Source organism: Poecilia formosa, unplaced genomic scaffold (genome assembly GCF_000485575.1).
Source record: "Poecilia formosa unplaced genomic scaffold, Poecilia_formosa-5.1.2 Scaffold64, whole genome shotgun sequence".
NCBI classification, from domain to species: Eukaryota; Metazoa; Chordata; class Actinopteri; order Cyprinodontiformes; family Poeciliidae; genus Poecilia; species Poecilia formosa.
In genome coordinates this window covers 1875043-1889555 of record NW_006800003.1, presented here as the reverse complement: position 1 = coordinate 1889555, position 14513 = coordinate 1875043, and the positions used below count along the sequence as shown (strand labels likewise).

General features: G+C 38.0%; 1 protein-coding gene across 1 annotated transcript in view; it reads right to left on the bottom strand.

Annotated features, from left to right (window-relative positions):
- The window catches only part of kcnb2b (potassium voltage-gated channel subfamily B member 2b), a 107496-nt gene that overhangs the window by 52194 nt on the left and 40789 nt on the right, over window positions 1-14513 (bottom strand). The gene's annotated exons all lie outside the window — the stretch shown is intronic.

Genomic DNA, 14513 nt, shown 5'->3' with positions numbered 1-14513 from the left:
TATTGAAAATTTATGAACTATGCTTAAAAGCCATGTCCATGGCTGAAAGCCAACCCATTTAAAAGAGCTCTACCAATTCTGAACGGGAGGGTGGTCAAATATCCAGTGAGAATTACAGAGGAACAGATATCTCTAAAAATTGTTTTTGTTGAAATCCTGTAAATTAAAAAAAAAAAAAATAGAAATTTTACTCTGATAATTTCACTGTAAGCTACACGTCGTGTAAAGATGAAACAGGAAGCTACCAACGGAGATCCAAGTACAGTTCAATATTCTCTTTGGTGCATCTTTTTGTTTAGGACTGTATATGGCGCACCCTATTTAAGTTTTTCTCTTTTTTGTCAAACATTTGCTACACAAAGGCCCCAAAAGCTGCTAATCTCAACAAAAGAAAAACGCATGTTAGGGAAAGTTAATTTTATACATGGGCACTTTTATTAAATCAGACATTTTAAAATATCCCTCCTTTGTTTTGAGATGGTCAGTTTTTGCTCTTAGTAAAGAGGAATTTAACAATTCCACGTCATGCTTAGTGTTTAACAGAACTTTTTTTGTTTTGCATATCTTACTGTAACTGCACTGAAAATGTACCAGACTTTGACATCTTCCTAAATTCTGAGCTTTGTTGACTCTTACGACCCCACATTGTCACATAACCAACAAAGCTGCTCTCTCAATTTTCAGCCTTTAACAAACAACACAGTTGCGTTTTAAAATGACGCCACCGATTTTATAACCGCAAACATGGTGACAAATGTTCTGTGATATTCTGTTAGTCACCCTTTTCAACCTGTGTTGTCAACTTCATTTGTTCTCAGATGAATTTTCTGAATAAATCACAAACTTTCCGTTGTGTTTTAGATTTTGTCACTTTCTTTTGTCGTGAAACTGAAGTCAGAAAAGTGAACAACTAGATCTGGGCTGCTTACTGGTATCGGTGTTTATCTACAGTATCTCCAGCGAATGAGAGGTGAAGTACACCATTCACGGTTTGCCAGTCTATTATAAAGCATTTGTCTAGTCATTATAAAGATTTTTTTTTCCCTCAGGAAGAAATTGACTAATTTTTTACTGAAATAGGAACACAAGCTACTGGCTGATGTATCAATACAAATGTGTTGTGATGTGTTTAGACTCGTAGTAGGTCAAGCAGAAACATCAGATGGCAAGATATTTATTGAGAGCGTCCTGTGTCTGAACCTCACCATTATTATTTTTATTTATTTTGCCAAACTAAAGTTGCATCAGTTTCAACAAATATTTTCTATAAAGCAGTAGTTTAAAAAGAGCTGACATGGGCTCTAATTTATGTGTGGATACTTGTTCTTTTTAAACTGATTTTCTCATTTTAAAAGCCAATACCTAACGCTCCCTCCTAGCCAGGAAATATCTTATTACTTAGGGATATTGTTTGACAGTCTGAGTTGTTCTCCCCATTCTTTTTATAGTACAGACATTGAGCATCAACAGTGGCTGCTTTAAGAAGCATTATTTAGCAATTTTAAGGCTCGCTGGCTGGAAAAAAAAGTCAGGAGAAAAAAAAAGAAAGAAAAGAAGTTACATGAATATCTTGCAAGTATAGCAATAAAAATGTGAAATTATTAAAACATATAATCCATTCAGAAGACAAAAATAGTGTAGTCTAAGATCAAGTTAGTATTTTGTTGAAAACTCTACTTGAATCTTTACTTCTTTAATTTTAATTCTGCTTGTTAAAGGTTTTCAGATTATGATTAACCCTTATTCTTTTTATTAAATAATCTAAACGTAAAGTTGCTGCCACATAGTTTCCTTACTTGCCATGTGCATTGACTTATGTGCAAACCTGGCTTTTGTGGGTGTAAATGTGGCAAAAATTAAGATTCTGTGGAACAAAGTCCTTGTCACTTTTTATTTTCTCCCTTTATGAATAATGCATGCACACTGAGATCAGGAGTGTGTGTGTGTGTGTGTGTGTGTGTTTTTCCTTTTCTATTTCTAGGGATGAACTGAGCATCTGGAAAACAAATTTGGAAGCTGTAAGAGTTCCCCCAAGTTGGCAGATAATTATTAGCTGAATTAATCAGAAATCAAGCCATGCTATTAGTTAGCAAGGCGGTGATCAAATTGTATATAGTACATTATAAAATGTGGTGTATTTTCCTATAGGATTGAAAGGTAAAGTAGATTCTCAAAGGATCAAACCTCCAAATAGTAGTATTATATTTTTATATCAATGGCTTTTGACCTCTCTCTCTGTACCAGTCTAGCTAAAAAAGTCCTACTAGAGGAAAACGGCGAACAAAGATATTGACTTACTGTTGTAAAAAATGCACTTACAATGCATGTCTGTGCTTTAATCTCTACACAATGCTGAACAGACTCAAATTACAGAATAGCTATCCATTTGTGAGATTAAAACCACTGAAGTGCCCGAGGGGCCGGAGTCTTCTAACTGGTCGCTCTGAAAGACTAAAGGCTGAGGGATGATATATATATATATTTTTTTAGGGGAAGACTGTTTGAGTGCTCTGTTCTCTGGCAAAAGACAAGCACTTGTTGCCAAAAGCCAAAGAATACCGAGATCAATATTCCCCCTGCTATTCCAGGAACAGCAACAAAGTGGGCGTATTGAGTTTTTCTGCATTTTTGAGCCAGAGGAGATAAAACTAATGGGAGAAAAACCCAAAGTGTTTCCCAAGACTGCTTTTCCAAGGCTTTCTCCATACGCATGATCAAAATAGCCTTGCTAAATTAAGACCCGATAGCCTTTTGCATGCTTGCCATTAACGGCATCAATAACTGTTGTAAAAGTCCTCAATTACTGGCATAAACCTTCATGACCCTCTGTGACATCACCACTTTCGACACTTCAACAACGTACTTAAAAATAGTACATTTAATATCACCACAGTCTTTTATGACCTCTTAAGAGTGCTTTTTGACTGTGTGGGTGTATATGTGTGTGAGGGTGTGTGCTATTTTTGAATCAATATTAGGCTATGATTTTCCTTTTTCCCTGTATTCTCATCTCATTTAATGTGGTGAACCATGGTGGAAGTTTTCTGCTGCCACCATTCCGAAAGGACGGATACGGTGTTCAGAGCAGAACACCACAATATATCTTACCGTATGGACCTGTGGCAAGAGTTGGAAATTACAGCCTGTAAGGATGTACTGGTATTAGGAATATGGGCTATGGCCGTCATATTTCTTTATGTAGTGAACTTCCCATTGCTTTCTTCCTACATCACGCTGCTGGCAAGGCATGAGGTGATCTACTTTATTAGGCAGTGAGGTTAGGTGCATTCTCTACACATATCCTTTCTTTGTTTCATAGCTCAGGGAGTAAAAGTCCCCATTTAGCTTAGCTCATTGAGCTTTATCTCTTACATATATCAAGCCTTGCCTTAATCTTTCAGGGAGGATCCCATCCTTTTGTGTGCAGTTCAATTCTGCCTGGATGTGCAAGGATAGGCAGTCGTCGCAATAGCATCGAATCAAATATGTATCATGTTTATATGGGAGCACAGAAACCAGGAGGTGAAGCCTGTAACAATGAAGCTGAATGAACTCCTTGGGGGAACAGCATGGGACTACATATGAGGAAGTAATTTCAGCAGAGTGTGCCCTGGAATCTGTTAAGATCCCAAACTTCAGCAAAACACCTGTATGCTTTTCTGTTACTGTGCTTTCCAATCAATGTATTACAAAACACATAAGAAAATGCAAGCATGGGAAAGGAAGAGGTTGTTACTCAGCTGTACTGTAACGTAGACCTCATGCAAAATCATTTCTAATGAAAAATTGTCCAAATGATCTTTTTTTTTTTTTAATATTGAAATAAATCAATCAAATTCTTGTCCCATGAATGGTAAACAATTCTTCCTAAATTTGTAGTGCACCTGTAATCCTAGCTGTCCATTCTAATTTTGGCCATTTTAAATGGTAATAATTGTTTTTGTGTGTGTGTGTGTGCGCGTGTGTGTGTGTGTGTGCGTGTGTGTGTGTGTGTGTGAAAAACAACTTTAAAAAAGTACTTGACGCTGGTCCTTCAAATATGCATAAAAAATCTCTCACTTCAGTATCAAGACATATCTTACTATGTGCAATGTGCTGCACACTGCTTGGCAGCTGGTTAATAGAAAGTTTGGGACACAAAGACAAATTTTCCTGACAATGCAGGCTTCACTAAGCTGCACACACCTGCACTTAGAGCACTGAGCTTCATTTGCAATACTGATGTTTTGTTTCACTCTTGGTCATCGTACTGTGGAAATCTCTAAATACATTGCTTCAACGTCTGAAGAAAGACTGGCAGTGTCTGTTAAGGTGCTACAAATTTTAAATGTGGTCTTTATTTTAAGCATGCATTGAAGGTCTAACAAAAATTGACATTTGATTGCATCATAAGAAACATAGGAGTTAGAGCTGTTAAAAATTAAGACCACAGACTGAGTTTGAAGCTCTTGTATTTCTGCATATCTTTTGAAAATCATTTTTTGTTTGATTCTTAACCTCTTTTTTAAAAAAAAATCCAACAGTGCTCTTTAAACTGAAAATAAATACAACAATTTCTAAGATAGCATCATGAACTCATGTGGCCTCATTAATGCCATACGTAAAGTGATGCACTGCAACATGAACTGAGTTTATATTTCAGTTTTATTAGACGGCAGATCATCCAGTCTTGAAGAACATATTAAAAAGACATTTAATCAACAAGATCGCTTAGTAGAAATCTCTCAAGCTTGGGTCAAAGCTGCTGAGTAATTAATGCCATAAAGTCTACGTGAACACTCCATGAGCTAAGCATTCAACCAAATTATGTAGGTTTCTGCCTGAGGAAAGTCTGCACCGAGTTTTATGAGGAGCAGTATTGATGTGCTTGGTAGATTTTAACAGGGAATCATTTGACCCACTCTTGATTAAGCAGAATAACTTCATGTGGGTTTATTGTTGAAACTTGTGTCTCCTTTAAGTTCCGCCACTTTGCCTCAAAAAGGCACCCAAGTCTTTAAACTACAGCCCTGTCAAAGAAACAGTTGTAAATTATGCTGCAGCCGCTCCCCTCTTCATACTTGCATCATGCGGGTACCGAGAGCTCACAGGTCAAACCAAAGCACCCAGTGATCTTGTTTATGCCAAGAAGATTTTATGCTTTACATAACATTGTATCTCCCCTTTTGCCAACTGTGCTGTTTTGCTTTGAATTCAAAGTGATACAGAATGAATAAAACAGACCCTTCCAGCTCAGATAGGCTCGAAACTGCCACGACTCCTTTCTGCCAGCCTGATTTGCATAAAATGCTGTTTTAAACTGTCTTGTTAAATGATGATATGCTTGTCAGAATCAGCTGGAAACATGAGCGAGGGAAAACATTAGCAGTGACAGAGAAAAACACAGTTCCAGTTAGAAATATGACTTTCAGGCTGGCTGCATAAAATCAGGAGAGGCATGTGTTTTATTTTAGTTTATTTTTCTTTTTTTTTCAGAGTGATTACAAAGAAAGGGATTGCTTTTGGCTTCAGCTCCCTAATGCCACAATCTCAGAGAGAGGAGTGTGTGTGGTCTATTACTGTTTACTCACAAGCATAAACTCAAGACAGTCGCCAGTGTGTGTGGAAACCCAGTGAGGAGGGACACTGCAGGAAAGTGGAAAGTTGAAGCATTCCAGAGCTAAAATCAACCCTCAAGGCACAAGGCACATGAGACGTTGGGAGGTCAAAGTACGTCAAGCTGTCAGGATATAAAGCAGTGATTAAGGAGAGTCAGTCAGCAGCACAGAATTAGTTTCAAGAGAGGAATGAATTCAGTTATGGTGTTTGGATCTTTGGGTGACAGTGTGACGGTGGAAAGAATGAGAGACAGTTCAGAAAGTACACTTTAAGGAAAAAGGATGCTCTCCCTTACGTACCTATTTTGTATTTTGTTTGAAACTAAATGTTTCAGATGATTAATCATATGTTGATATAAGACACATTTTCAAAGATTTCCTTTAGTAAAGTAAAGGTTTATTAAAAGTATTTACTTGGCTCTTGAATGATCTTTTATGAATCTTTAAGAAAAATAAATAATTGCAGTGAGTCCCGTCACAAAATTGAGTTTAAAAGTCGGCAGATGCAATTCTCCAATATTTTTTATGCACAATGAAACACTGGTTCATTGATGGGAAAGTCACACTGTCAGCAGGCGCGTACATATTACACATTGGAATTAACAAGGCAACAATACCAGCTCAGGCCTCAGTTAGGATAAATCCATGTATAGATGAAGCAAAGCTGGAGAAATTCGATCTGCTGTCCCAACCTTTGCTGCCAAGGCTAACACAGGCTTCACTTTCTTGCCCATTTAATTTGTGATCAATGCCCATCACACACGGGAGAGTTCAGCCAACACGGCCTCCATCAAGAGAGGGAGAGCAGCCGAGCGGAAAAGTACCAAATCTGAATCTGTTCAAACCAGCTAAATAAGGCTTACACCCGGAAACACCTATCTAATGGCATTATAGTTTCGAATGGATGGATTGGCAATGAAACAAAGCAAACAAGAAAAGGGGAAGAGAGAGAAGGAAAATAGAAAAACTGACTTTTATTTTAGATAGAATGGCAACTTGTCCGGGGTGTTCCCACCACCTCTAGCAATGACTGCTGCAGATAAATGCAACTAAACAATGGATATATGGTTGGATGGATGACTTTAATTTTGAAAAGCTGAACTTTAAGGGTACTTAAGAGTCAAAGAGTGACCTACTATGTACTTTTGAACCTTTCACATTTTTTTCATGTTACAATCCCAAACTCCAATTTGGATTTTATGCGGTAGACCGACACAAAAGCGGCCTAGAAGAAGACCGCTGGAAAGTAGAGGAAAAATAATAAAACCCTGAAAAGTCTGATGTTTTAATCACTTCCATTTGCCCTAAACAGATAAAGAAAATCCACACAGCCGGAAGTTTTTCAGTGACTTCTTTAAGAAGTGCATGAACACCATGCACCAAGTGAAAATTTTGGTAATTTTCGTCCTACTCCTCAATTATGCACTAATATTTTAATTGACAGACAGAAATCATACTCAACGTCTCTGACAATGAAAATCTAAACCAGCAAATCTAAAATAAAAAAATAGGGGCAAGGTTACTTCAGAATGACAAATAAGAGTAAGGAGGATTCACACGGATTGTGCTATTTTCCAGAGATTAGTTGTAGAACCCTACATTCAGTAGGGTTACAGTAGCTACATTTATCCACAGGAATAGGAAAGCCATTGAGACAGCCGTGTACATAGGGGATAAATAAAAGCAAAGGGATGTAATTTAAACACAGCCTTGACATTTAAGACCATAAGAAGCTTAAGGTATTGTTGAAATGTTTACGTGAGAAAGCTTTCTTTTCTGGGAAGTCTTCCACAAACATCTGCCCACACCAGGCCAAGAGGAACAACTAAGCCGCTGCATGTGTGCGTCTGTGTGTGGAAGGGGTGTGTGTGTGCTCATAGATGAGTCCGCAACACAAGTGCAGGTAAAGGTTTGTGCCACACTGCTTGCACAATCCACTACCATGGCATTAAATTGTGTTTCTTCTTCTTTTATTTTTATTTTTTTACCTTGCCTTATATATTTATTTTTCAATCTTATCTAATGTTTTTCACCTCACAAAGCACCCTCTGTATGGACTCTCTGACAGTACAATCATTCCTGCTAAACAACGAGCATTTCATGGTTCCAGGTGTCTACTTTGGAAACAAACTGTTGTATCTATTGCTCTTTAGAAATCAATGATCCCTTAAGTTCATTTCAACACTTTCTTTTTACTGCCAACCACCAGAAAAAAAAAAAAAAAAAAAAGGCCGATGCCACCATGCGTATCTATGGATGTGTATGCATGGTAACTGTTGCCTGGAACTACCAAAGCTAAGAATAACTTGATTTTGGAGCAAGGGTTGCAGCAAAAAAAAAAAATAATAATAATAATAAAAATAAAAATAAACAAGAAACCTTTGCTGTTCAAGTTAATGGGTCTCAGCTTTTGTGTTCACAGTTAATTTTAATGTGATGCAGTCCTTCCCATTTACATAATGGCTGTGTTGCAACAAAATTAATAATGATTGTGGTGAGAATCAATCATTCCTGATTAGGATATCAGAAAGTCATTTGACCATTTGTTTTTATGTAAATATTGCTATTAATCTGAGGGGTGTTGACAGTTTAGGGCACTGGGTAATAAGGGCAAATGAAAGTGTCTTTATAGCCATAGATCACGTGGCTTGCCAAATATCTTCTTTTTCCATTGTTTTACACCATGAACTTCAGTGTATTTTTCTTTGGAAATTTATTTGTGAAAGACTAACTGAATAGCCTGTCACATATAAAATACCGAGTTATAAAGATGGAGGAAAATCACGAGGTTTTAAAATCTTTTACCAAAAACAAAAATCGAAAAAATGTGATTGCATTTAATTTCAGCAGAGCCATTGTTAAATGAAAACCATGTCAGAAGTTTGGTTTGCAGTTTCCAAAGGCAATGGGGAAAAGTGGAAAAGGTGCTCTGGTACGATGAGACCAAAATATAACATTTTGAGTTTCCGGCCAGCACAATATGTCTGATGATAAATTAACATTACACATCGACTTTGCCAACACCATCCCAACAGCAGAAAATGGCGATAGCAGTGCGGGTGGTTTTCTTAAGCAGAAAGCAAGAAGGTGAAGCTGAAAAAAAGTGCAAATCTGAAAGAAAACCTGCTAGTCTGCCCAAAACTGTGGCAGCGTTTCAACTTCCAACATGATAAAGTCCCTGAACACACCACAGGGTCAAGGAGTATTCATGTTTGGGAACAGAGAATAAATCAAAAATAATCAAATTTCAGACATAAATCTAATTGAGAATTTCAATTGGATTTATGAAGAAAAAAAATTGTCAAGGCACTTTCTATCTAATTTTATTTAGTTTTAGCTTTTTGGCAAAGAGGAAGAGGAATTGGTAAAAAATACTGCAGAAGACTAAACCATAACCACATGCAAAGGTGGCTCTACAAAGATTTTACTCCTTTAGGAGTAAAATCTAAATACAAGTTCACACCACATGTTTAGATGCATATTTGGCAAACAGAAGAAAGGAAATGCATGTATCGACTTCCTTCCCCTTCACATTTACGCACCATTTTGTGTTGGTCCGTCACATATAAACACACAGAATTATTTGTGAAAGCTTTTAAGTGGTATGAATACTTTTGCCAGCCTCTAAACCTCTCAAACTGTTTTGTTAGCCTTTCACTATAAAGCACACAGGCTTGTCTGGGAGTCACTGTGGCCTGCAGTCAGAAAATATCGTACACAGCCGTGGCAGCCGTTAAATGCCACAGCAGAAGTGGAGAATATTTAACCACCGGGACCTGATATATTCAAGCTAAAGTCAAAAAAATATTCCAATGAAAAGCCTCACGATGATGGGAGCTAACACACTAAAGTCCTTACTTCAAATACTTTAGAAAAGTATTTCCTATTAGTAAACATTCAAGACAAGCTGGGTTGCAATCCTTCACATTGAATACTGATGCGTTATCATAAATTAAATCCCTCTAAGTATTGACGTCTGTGGTGACCTTTTACCATCTGTCAATTTCTTTGACCTTGATTTCCCACCATAATTGCTTCCCTTCTCAGTTCTGTGAGTCTATAGTTGCATTGACCCAGACTTGTTTCCGTCCCCCGCAGGACTTTGCGCGGACACTGCGGTTTACCTGCCTCTCCTTGTGCATCCGTGGGGCTATCATTATCCTACGTCACCATGGCAGACCGTCTAACCTCCCTCTCTCTTCTTCCCTATCACAAACTCCCCCTCCTGGGAGCACCAATTAGGGAGGCATTAGGATAGTGAGCCAAACCACCTCCCACTCTGACCTCCCCCAAAGGGAAAAGAATGGAGAGGGGGGCTGAAAAAGTGCCAGCATACAGCTGCAATCCTTTCTGAAAGGGTGTGACCTCTAAAAAAAAATTCCCCTGATGAACATGCTGAGGAGTTGGCTGAAGAAAGAGGGAGACATGTGTAAAACTGCAGTGTCCCGGAGTCCGATCCATAGCTGAAAGTGAATCTGGAAGTAAAGAGGTGAAACAAGTTCCTATGGCTGTCTGAGAGGTGACTGGCTCAAACAAAGCTGGCCAAATCTTACTGGTATTTCTTATGGCTTTTCCTTTGATTTCAGCCGTTTAGGTTCATCCAAAGCCAGAAAAAATACAAACACAAAAAGAAAACTTTTTGGTAGTTCAGTTATCTGAGATTTTATATTATTACTCTTACTAATCAAAATCTGCAAGAAGGCAATTTGTTAAATTGAACCCTTACAAGGAAGACTTTAACAAAAGTGTGCTGCAATCTCTGCATAAAAATGGCTTTGGAAGAAAGGAAACTGAAGAGAGACCTGAAAGGACGGTTTTCTATATCATAAAGGACTTTAAGGTGAGAGGTTCATCTGCCGTTAAAAAGGGTTTCCAGCAACTCTCAGGATTATCTTCTCCAGAGGTTAGCGGTGCAGAATCAAGTTGTCGTCAGTGCAGAGCTTGATCAAAATTGGCAATGCGTTAAAGTGGGTGCATCTGCATCACACTGAGGCAAAAAATGACAGCAGCCTCTGACAAGAAGAGCATAAAAGAAATGACCTCTGCTCAAGGACAGACTGAGACTCTGAAGAAAACTTGTTCATAATGTGCAACTAATTCTCAAAAGTGGACAAAAACAAGCCAAAACCCCTTTCAACTGCAACTACTTCACATGCGCCAGATTTTCTAACTTTCTAACAAACACTAAAACGTTTTAATATTTTTGTTTATGCAATCAAACCATTATTATGATTTGGAAAATACAATAAAACCACAAAAAGGAGCATCTGTGTTACTGCCAAAATGTTAGGCCGTAACTGTTGTGAACTTGTAGCCCAGTTGTTTTCCAAAAATCACAGAATAAATCAGAAAAAAATGAAACACTACTTTTGTCAAATCCGACAGTTTCTAGGACTAACTACATAATTTACCTTTGAATTAACTATCATTACTGATATACCCGAACCTTTTTTTTTGCTGCACCATGTAGTGTTGATAAGATATTAAACTATATTAAAGCAAATAAACAATACAGAAGGAGCTGGCATAAGTGACTGGGGAGAGGGAAATCTAGGGTTCTCTTAGGTTGCTGCATCCATGATCTCATCCTGGATTTAGTGGATGACGGATGGATGGAAAATCAGCTCAAAATCAAATTTAGAAACCAAACATCAAAGGGAATTTTAAATAGATTATGTTATTCCCAATGAAAAAATGTAATCCCACATTTAGAGAAGCAAGCAGATTCGCTATGCTCCTCAGATTAAGATGTTTTTCATCGATCAAAAACATTTACACATCGTTGGAGGATTATAATCTGTTGTTCCATATTTGAAACTACTACCAAACACAAATTATTCAATATTTAATTCCTGAAGTTAACCTAATACCAAGCAAAATCAAAAACACACGACACTGAAACACCGTTCAGCGCCTCCCACAGCACAGCAGCCACTCCACAGCTGCATGCACACAGTTTGGTTGATGTTTCACTCCAGATTCCCTTCCTGATGTAACTCTGCTGATTGTTCTGCAGTGTTTGAACCAGGAAAATCCAGGTCTGCAGCCAACTTGCTCTACCATCCGAGCCACTGCCATCAAACCTCTCCAAACAAGAGGTTGCATTGGCTATGGCAACGTCAACGTCTACTTTATTTCAATAGGACTTCTCGGATCTAGGCGCAAGAGGTTTGGCAATTAGATTTTCAAAGACCCAAGTGGAACAACCACTATATGCCAAGCAAAGCTCATCAACCAGAAGAGATGCGAATCATGGGTTTTACCAAAGAAATGAATGTAGAATTCCACTGAATCACTAAAAATGTAGTAGATGTAAAAATGCAAGTTATTCTATCTGGAGCAGGTGAAAAAGTTACTATTCTACAACTGAGTGTAGCCCTGAGGCTTATTTCCATCTCTACGTAGCTCGGCTTTCTGTTATTTGGACAAATTTTGAGTAGAGACCAAAGGTAATTACAGAGAACAGGTTTGTCATGACTGCTGAATTTTTGTTTTTCTTTTGTACTGTTTCTTCACAAACATGCAGGACTTTTCCTGTGACTAGTTTCAAATCATTTTATTACAATTGACTTTTCACATATAATCAACCCAGAACCTCATAAAAAGCATGCATTCATACATGTGATTCAACACCCCCTTAATTCTTCTGAACTACTCGCTACATGCAGGCACATATATAAACATGAACACTTGGCCACAGCCGTGTGCTCACATGCTGCCACAGGATTCTAATCCAGTTATAATTTGACTATTTTCTTGGGCTGCTCAGGAGTTTCAGAACAGGTAATAAAAATGTGAACCAGCACAGAATTGAAAGTAAAGGCATAAAGAGTCAGATAAACAGGAAAATAAAGAACAAAGTAAAAGAGGAATGGGAAAAATAGGACAGGTGGAAACAAGTGTAAAAATGACTGGAGAGCGGAGAGAAGCGAGTCGAAGAGTGGGTACGGCAAAACCTCTCGTGTTGCTGGCATGCTGCCAGCTTGTGGACAGGGATGCAGCTCACCGCTCTCCGCCTACTGACCGCCTCCTCATCTGAACGTTGACTCTGCATTAAGGGCCCCAATCAAATATTCATTCTCCAAAACCTGCACTTATATAACCAATACAAGTGTGTCTGCACGCTGACCCGGCTGACAAGAACAACGTTTTACACCAAACGCAGAGCAAACAATCATCCATACCGCAAGCAAACGGGTCGGCGCTGCTGGCCCACACACATCACATGATATTCTCACACAGACGCAAACAGGCCTCGTCGATACAGTTCTCAGGTGGAGGTAATTAATGAAGAGACGTTGCATATTTGATTTTATAATTAGAACATAACGCATACTGTACGATATGTTTGGGCACACAGGCAAAATAATATATTTTTTTCAATTGCACTATTGTGAAGAAAAAGAAACATGTATTTTATGGAGAAACAAATAATAAAAACTGATTTATTACAGTCTTAATGCAGACCACAGTTTTAAAGGAACTACTTGTATGCATGTCATACTTGTAGCATGGTTTAAACTTTTTAAGATGCCAGAGACTTTGCAAGGGTTTCGGTGTTTTTTATAGAGGAACATGTCCCCATCTGTTGCTGAAAGCTGCCAGTCAGCGGTGTTTAATGATGAAATGGTAAAAAAAAAAAAAGTTAGGTCTTTTAGAACTACCACTGTAGATACTTTTACTTAAGTTCTGTGGAGATGATAATATGTCTTTTCTAGGTCTACCATCTTACATATAAGCTTCGTGGCTCTTATTTTCACTTAATAATTTAACTGGCTTTTTGGGGGCATTACATGATTTCTAAGATGTATAGTAAAACAAAACATAAACTGCATGGAGGACACTGAGAAAGTAAGGTGTCACATTTCTAAATGCCCGAGCAGCTTGGGGATTTTTTTTACTGATTACCAAAGATGAGGAATATAAAAGATTTTTCTCACTTAATATTTAAAAAAAAATAATACACTGATGTTGATATTTCTTTCACTGATCAGAAAGAGCGAATTTCTAATATGTGAAGCGCTGACTTCAGTTTTTTTTGTGGGAAAACAGAAGTTTACAATGGTAGATTGCCAAAACAGTTTTAAAGGTTTTCCAGTTTGGAGGCACTTCTTGTTTGAAATCGTCATAAAAAATATGATCCTCTGTGTGCTTTAAGGAAAAAGCAACATGACCACGTTGTTTCGTCCCATTTGTATGCATTTACAGGGACAGCGCTGGCTTAACGGCTCTCAATGCGCCTGACTAGAGAAGGACTCGAGGTGTGCCTGCTCTGCGGGACGTTAATGGAAGCCTCAGGAAGCACACAGAGGATTTTACAACTTTTAACGACGACACTGGGGCTAATTTAATCTTATCAACGTTTCAACAACTACGGCGAGGGAAGGACTCATCAAGGATTTAATAATTTACAACTCAGGGCCCATTACTTTTTGTTACCATGGTAACTAGCCTTATCAGCAGAGACCACTGAACTCTTTGCTTTTATGTCAACTGCCATCAATTTTCTTTTTACAACAATATGACCCCTGTAGCAATGTCATCCCAGCAGAAAATAACAATGCGGGTCCAGCTGAACAAAGCAGCTTGTAAACTATCAAATTTATACAACAGAGGAATTTTTCTTTGCTTCTAAATAACTTGGTGGGACAGCATAAGAATGAGCTCAGAAGCCAAGTCCTAATATTTACCCCTATATTGTCAAAGTTAATTCTTCATTCTTGTGGTTTTCCCCCCCATCAGTTCTTAAGTAGTACCAATTCAGGATTGATATCAGAAAGTTAAAGAACATTTGCCATCGTTGTCTGATAATTGTGCCTTTGAAAAAACTGATAAAGCCCAAATGATGAGGTTATGGCTCATCATTTGAAGATGAGTCACAACATCCGAGTTGAAACCCATACATACATGCAAGAA